The sequence below is a fragment of the Somniosus microcephalus genome, chromosome 6, assembly GCF_052327205.1.
Source record: "Somniosus microcephalus isolate GS21.2 chromosome 6, FLI_Smic_1.0, whole genome shotgun sequence".
NCBI lineage: Eukaryota > Metazoa > Chordata > Chondrichthyes > Squaliformes > Somniosidae > Somniosus > Somniosus microcephalus.
Genome location: NC_140992.1, coordinates 78,072,901 through 78,080,192, shown reverse-complemented (window position 1 = coordinate 78,080,192; position 7,292 = coordinate 78,072,901).

Sequence of the window (7,292 nt, the reverse complement as noted above, 5' to 3'; positions counted from 1 at the left end):
GAATGACGTACGAGGAGAGATTGGGTCGATTGGGCTTGTACTCACTGGAGTTTAGAAGATTGAGAGGGGATCTCATTGAAACCTATAAAATCCAGTCAGGCCTGGACAGACTAGATGCAGGAAGGATGTTCCCGATGGCCGGGGAGTCCAGAACCAGGGGTCATAGTCTAAGGATAAGGGGTAAGCCATTTAGGACTGAGATGAGGAGGAATTTCTTCACCCAGAGAGTGGTGAACCTGTGGAATTCTCTACCACAGAAGGCAGTGGAGGCCAATTCATTAAATATATTCAAGAAGGAGTTGGCTATATTTCTTAAGGCTAAAGGGATCAAGGGATATGGGGAGAAGGCAGGAACGGGGTACTGAAGTTGGATGATCAGCCATGATCTCATTGAATGGCGGTGCAGGCTCGAGGGGCCGAATGGCCTACTCCTGCTCCTCTCTTCTATGTTTCTATGTTTCTATATTTAAGAAGGGGGACAGAACATGTCCAGGGAACTATAGGCCAGTCAGCTTAACATCGGTGGTAGGAAAAATAATGGAATCCCTACTAAAGGAGAGAATAGAAGAACATCTAGAAATGAAAAGTATAGTAATGAATTGTCAGCATGGATTTCAAAAGGGAAAATCTTGCTTGACCAACCTTATTGATTTTTTTGAAGAGGTAACAGAGAGAGTAGACAAAGTAGATGTAACTTATCTAGATTTTCAAAAGGCCTTTAATAAGGTACCACATAATAGACTAATGAATAAGGTCAGAGAATGCGGAATCAAGGGACAAGTAGCAGAATGGATTGCTAGCTGGCTTCAAGACAGAAAGCAGAGAGTAGGAGTAAAGGGTAGCTATTCACAGTGACAGAAGTTGGGTAGTGGTGTTCCACAAGGGTCAGTGCTGGGACCACTGCTGTTCACAATTTACATTAACGATTTAGACTTTGGAATCAAAAACACAATTTTTAAATTGGCAGATGATACCAAATTGCGGGGGGGGGATAATCAATACTGAGAACTGCAACAAATTACAGGAGGACATTAATAAACTTGCAGAATGGGCAAATAATTGGCAAATGAAGTTCAACACAGACAAATGTGAGGTATTACATTTTGATAGGAAGAATAGGGAGGTCACTTATCACTTGGAGGGTGCGAGTCTAGGTGGGGTAGAGGAACAAAGGGATCTCGGATTACAAATACACAAATCACTAAAAGTTGCGCCACAGGTTAGCAAGGCCTTTAAAAATGCAAACCAAGCACTAGGGTTTATTTCTAGAGGGATAGAATTGAAAAGTAGGGAAGTTATGCTAAACCTGTATCGAACCTTGATTAGACCACACTTGGAGTACTGCGTGCAGTTCTGGTCGCCATATTATAGAAAGGATATAGAGGCACTGGAGAGGGTGCAGAGAAGATTTACAAGGATGATACCAGAAATGCGAGGGTATACATATCAGGAAAGGATGAACAGGCTGGGCCTCTTTTCTCTTGAAAAAAGAAGGCTGAGGGGTGACCTAATAGAGGTTTATAAAATTATGAAAGGTTTTGATAGAGTGGATACAGAGAGAATGTTTCCACTTGTGGGGAAGAGCATAACTAGAGGCCATCAAAATAAGATAGTCACCAAGAAATCCAATAGGAAATTCAAAAGAAGCTTCTTTACCCAAAGAGTGGTGAGAATGTGGAACTCGTTACCACAGGGAGTGGTTGAAGTGAATAGTATAGATGCATTTAAGGGGAGGCTGGACAAACATATGAGGGATAAGGGAATAGAGGGTTATTCTGATAGATTTAGATGAGGAAAGATGGGTGGAGGCTCAAGTGGAGCATAAACACTAGCATGGACTGGTTGGGCTGAATGGCCTGTTTCTGTGCCATATATCCTATGTAATCCTATGTAATCCTATGTAAATCCTGCTGTTCTGCTACATAGTGGGTCTCCCAAACATACACAGCTACCTGGTAATGACAGTAGAGATATGCCCAAGGAAGCTGAGGTTTAGCAAGGAAACATGTGCAAGGCTCTGCCTTCAGAAATCCCTTTACATAGCATTTAACATCCACTGATAGAGGAGGTGTCCATCAAAGTCAGCAAGACCAACAATTTTTATGCCTTAAGCTTCCTTCAGGCAAGTACTGGAGCCATCAGGCAGTTAACTGCCAACAGATGTATCTAGGAAATCACAGTTGTATTACTCAGGAGGACCAATGACTTCATCGACTAGAAATTAATTATAGCCCAGGAATGGGCGGTAAAATTAGAAAAGTTGGAGAATTAGTACCATGCACTAATGCTTTAGACTGCACGCAAAATTCGTGCTCACTGCTCAAAGAAATGATTGGAGTCCTAATTCAAGTTTTAAAACCTAAGCTCATTGGCGTTACACTCAAAGGGACGTGGTGTCCGCCGGCACGCTTGAGTTTTTCCGCGACCGGTGGGCGCCGCGGGGACTGGAGTGCGTCATCAACCCGGACAACCAAATTTTAATTTGATTTGTTTAAGTTTCATTTGAAGTTTTGTTTAATTTACAGTTAATTTGATTCTGGTCCAAACAAAAAGAGTACACTCAAAGGGGTGGACGACTATCAGGTGCAGTCTAATCACAAGTCATGATTGCCACAGGCTTTTTTCAGTTCTTAAAGGGGAGGTTCTCAGCATTGCTGGCTGTGCAGCTGCCTCAGCAAGCAGCAGTAGATCAAGGAGAAGGAGCTGCAGTGACAGGATCGGACAAAGTCAACATGGATTTACAAAAAGTAAATCATGCTTGACTAATCTACTGGAATTTTTTGAGGATGTAACTGGTAAAATAGATAAGGGAGAACCAGTGGATGTGGTATATTTGGACTTTCAGAAGGCTTTTGATAAGGTCCCGCGTAAGAGATTAGCATGCAAAATTAAGGCACATAGGATTGGGGGCAAGGTATTGACTTGGATAGAGAACTGGTTGGCGGACAGAAAGCAAAGAGTTGGAATAAACGGGTCATTTTCCGAGTGGCAGGCAGTGACTAGTGGGGTACCGCAAGGATCGGTCCTAGGACCCCAGCTGTTCACAATATATATTAATGATCTGGACGAGGGAATTGGATGTAATATCTCCAAATTTGCAGACGACACAAAGCTGGGTGGGAGGGTATGCTGTGAGGAGGATGTCGTGAAACTCCAGTATGATTTGGACAGGTTGGGTGATTGGGCAGAAACATGGCAAATGCACTATAATGTGGATAAATGTGAGGTTATCCACTTTGGTGGCAAAAACAAGAAGGCAGATTATTTTTTGAATGACAATAGATTGGGAGAAGGGGAAGTGCAAAGAGACCTGGGTATTCTTGTGCACCAGTCACTGCCGATAAGCATGCAGGTGCAGCAGGCGGTTAAGAAGGCAAATGGTATGTTGGCCTTCGAAGCAAGAGGGTTCGAGTACAGGAACAAGGATGTCTTGCTGCAGTTGTACAGGGCCTTGGTGAGACCGCACCTTGAGTATTGTGTGCAGTTTTGGTCGCCTTATCTGAGGAAGGACGTTCTTGCCATGGAAGGAGTGCAGCGAAGATTCACCAGGCTGATACCTGGGATGGCAGGAATGACGTATGAGGAGAGATTGTGTCGATTGGGCTTATACTCACTGGAGTTTAGAAGATTGAGAGGGGATCTCATCGAAACCTATAAAATTCTGTCAGGCCTGGACAGACTAGATGCAGGAAGGATGTTTCTGATGGCTGGGGAGTCCAGAACCAGGGGTCATAGTCTAAGGATAAGGGGTAAGCCATTTAGGACTGAAATGAGGAGGAATTTCTTCACCCAGAGAGTGGTGAACCTGTGGAATTCTCTGCCACAGAGGGCGGTGGAGGCCAGTTCATTAAATATATTCAAGAAGGAGTTAGATATATTTCTTAAGGCTAAAGGGATTAAGGGATATGGGAGAAGGCAGGGACAGGGTACTGAATTTGGATGATCAGCCATGATCTCATTGAATGGCGGAGCAGGCTCGAAGGGTCGAATGGCCTACTCCTGCTCCTATCTTCCATGTTTCTATGTTTCTATGTTAGGATTGAAGCAGCTGTACTCATGGCAGGTTCATGCCCCAGGGAGAAAGCCCGCAGATTCTGCAATCAAACATTGGAGGCATAGGTTTCGCTGTGAAGAGATGGAGGGCGGTGCTCTACCCAGCAAGTGGCAGGAGGCCATCGCTGCAAGTCTTCCGCACCATGTGGAGGGAGGTAGCGCAGCACGTCTCGGGCAGCACTGTGGTCCCCAGGACCCCCACACAGTGCAGGAAGAAATTTAACGACCTCACTCGGGTGTTCAGGGTGAGTGAATGCTTCAACAAATGATACATACTGTCATCTGAATCACAGTCTGCACACACTGTCCAAAGCACCACACTCCCAGCACTCACCCACCAACAATCTCCACCTACCAACACTCACACCCACATCTCACACCTTGCACACAATGAGAGCTATTCAACTATTGCAGGTACATCACCCAAACACATTGCTCCACATTCACACACTTTCCTTTCTCTTGCAGGCCAAGGTGGCTCACAACAGGAGGGAGCAGGAGCGCACAGGCGAGGGACAAGCCGACACCCAACCATTGTCTGCGCTGGAGACTAGACTGTTTCAGAGTATTGGGCGCCAGGTGGTGGGCGCCATGGCCACCAGCAATGTTTACCCCCTTGGGGACAACAGCGTTTTGTTCATCACTATTCCTTCTTCTCACACCCCACTTCCCCATCACCCCACAAGTGTTTCGCACATTCCAGCTAATCATGCTGTCTCCATGCATTTGTCCCTTCCTGCCCCCCTCCCCCCACCTTAACCCGACTCTTGTGCCTTTATGCTTTCAGATAATCAGCAGGCACCTGAGCAACCTGTCCCTGAGGGTACCATAGAGAGTGAGGTGGGAGAAGAGGAGGAGGAAGAACACACTGTGTCACTGCATGTCTCACCCGCAGACACCAGCTCAGATACTACGCATTCTTTAGAGGCTAGCATAGTAGTGGGGTCAGCACAGGGTGAGGCACCAAGGACGAATGGGTTGCAACAAGGCCAGGGGGAAAGGGTAGTTTGGGGGCCAGCTCCCCGGAGGGTGAGTTCACATGCGAGTTCTACTGCACAGGACTTAGATGAGGACCTCGATGGGGAGGCCTTTAGAAGAAGGGTGATGGGCATGCACACAGAGATGATAGGTGCAGTGGCAAGGGTGCTTGAGAGCCTCTCGGCAATGATAAGGAGCATGGAGGAGTCCACCTCCAACATTGCACAGAGCTCTGCGCACACCATGGAGCCCATCATTTCCAGTCTGCAAAGGATGGTAGACTCTCAGAGAGACCGTGGCGACCCAGACCTGATGCTGCGTGTGATGGGCGATCTGGCAACTTCCATTGCAGCACAGGCGGAAATGACACAACGTCTTAGTGCTGTAATGGAGTCTATGCTTGGTGGCATCCAATCTCAGATTGCTCTCATGCAGCCTCAGCTTGATGCCAAGCAAGCTCTGACTGCTGCCATTGTGGCTGGGTCTTCCACCGTCGACGGTGTCACAGCAGGCCAGCAATCTGTGTTCCAACAGATTGCTAGGGATGTTGAGGTGCTGCCCTGGGGGAATGACAGTATTCCTGCTCCCAACACTGACACTCCATCATTGCCCTTGTCGCTGCCTGTCATCAGGCCAGCCCAGACTACTGCCATCCATGCTGAGGTAATGCAGTCTACAACCGGGCCTTCCAGGCCCAGAACTGGTTGAGGGCGTCCTGCAAGTCCATCTGAAGTCTTCCGCACGGACACTCAGCAGCCTTCCACCAGCTGTGCTGCAGCCACTGGGCCAACACTTTGTAGGAGCACTAGAGTAGGCAAAGGCACAATAACAACTAAGGGATTGCACAAGGGTGAATAGTTAATATTTTTGTTATAAATTTATGTTAACTGATTTTTGATAAATTTATTAATTCAGTTTGGATTCTTTTGTGGTGTGTCTCATTTCAGCTTTGTGCTGTGATATGGCCTGTGACAGGGATGGAATGATGGGGATGTGGTGAGCAATGAGGATCTGGGGTGAAATTCATTGGAACCGCAGTCTGAGGAGGTGGTCACGGACCGTCCTTCCGGAAGGCTGATTGAGTGACTCCCTCCTCCCTCGTTCCTTGTCCTCCTCCTCCTCCTCCCCTTCCTCTCCCTCTTCCTCCTCCTGAGGTGGTCCTGCAATCCATGGTGGCAAGGGCTGGGCCCTCATGAGGGCCAAGATGTGGAGCATGCAGCAGACCACCACGAAATGGGACATCTGCTCAGCTGAGTACTGGAGGGCTCCTCCCGACTAGTCAAGGCAGCGGAACCGTTGCTTGAGCACCCCGATGGTCTGCTCGATGATTTTCCCGGTGGCAGCATGGCTCTCATTATATGAGTGCTGGGCAGAAGTGTTGGGGTTGCGGAGGAGAGTCATGAGCCAGGTGGAGAGCGGATAGCCCTTTTCTCCAGCCAGCCAGCCGCGAGCTTAACGTGGTGGCTGGGAGAGTGCTGGCACACCGGTCTGGTGCAGGATGAAGGCATCATGGCTGCTGCCAGGATAGCGGGCATTGACATTGAGGATTCGCTGTCTGTGGTTGCACACCAACTGCACATTAAGTGAGTGGTAGCCTTTGTGGTTATGGAAGATCTTAGGATTGTCATGTGGCACCCGCAAAGTCACATGGGTGCAGTCAATGACACCCTGCACCATGGGGAAGCCCGCTATCCTGGCAAAGCCACATGCACGCTCATCCTGCTTCTCTCTGGTGATGGGGAAGGAAATGTAATCCCTTCTCCTATTCTAGAGAGCCTCTGTGACCTCCCAGATGCAGCGATGGACAACGAACTGTGAGATGTTAGCTATGTCTCCTGTTGCAGACTGGAAGGATCCACTGGCAAAGATATTGAGGGCAACGGTGACCTTGACTGCCACTGAGAGAGCCATGGTCGCCCTGATCGGAGGCTGGAGGTCTGGTTGCAGGAGGTGGCAGAGTTCCGTGACCTCCTCCTTGGTGAAGTGGAGCCTTCTAATACACTGCTCCTCACTTTATTGGAGGTAGGAGAAGTGCTCTCAGAATACCCTTGGAGGGTTAGGCCTCCTGTTCAGAGGCCTAATGGCCCTCCTCCTCCCTCTGGGCACATGTTCCAGTCTTTCTCGCTGCCTCCGCTCCCTCCACCGTTGATCCTGGAGGGTGAGGCCGACTGTCAGTACAGCCCCCATTAATGTATCCAAGTGTAGCACTTTGATTTTTTAACGAATAAATGTAGCTACTTTTTAGTTGCCACTAATTGTTA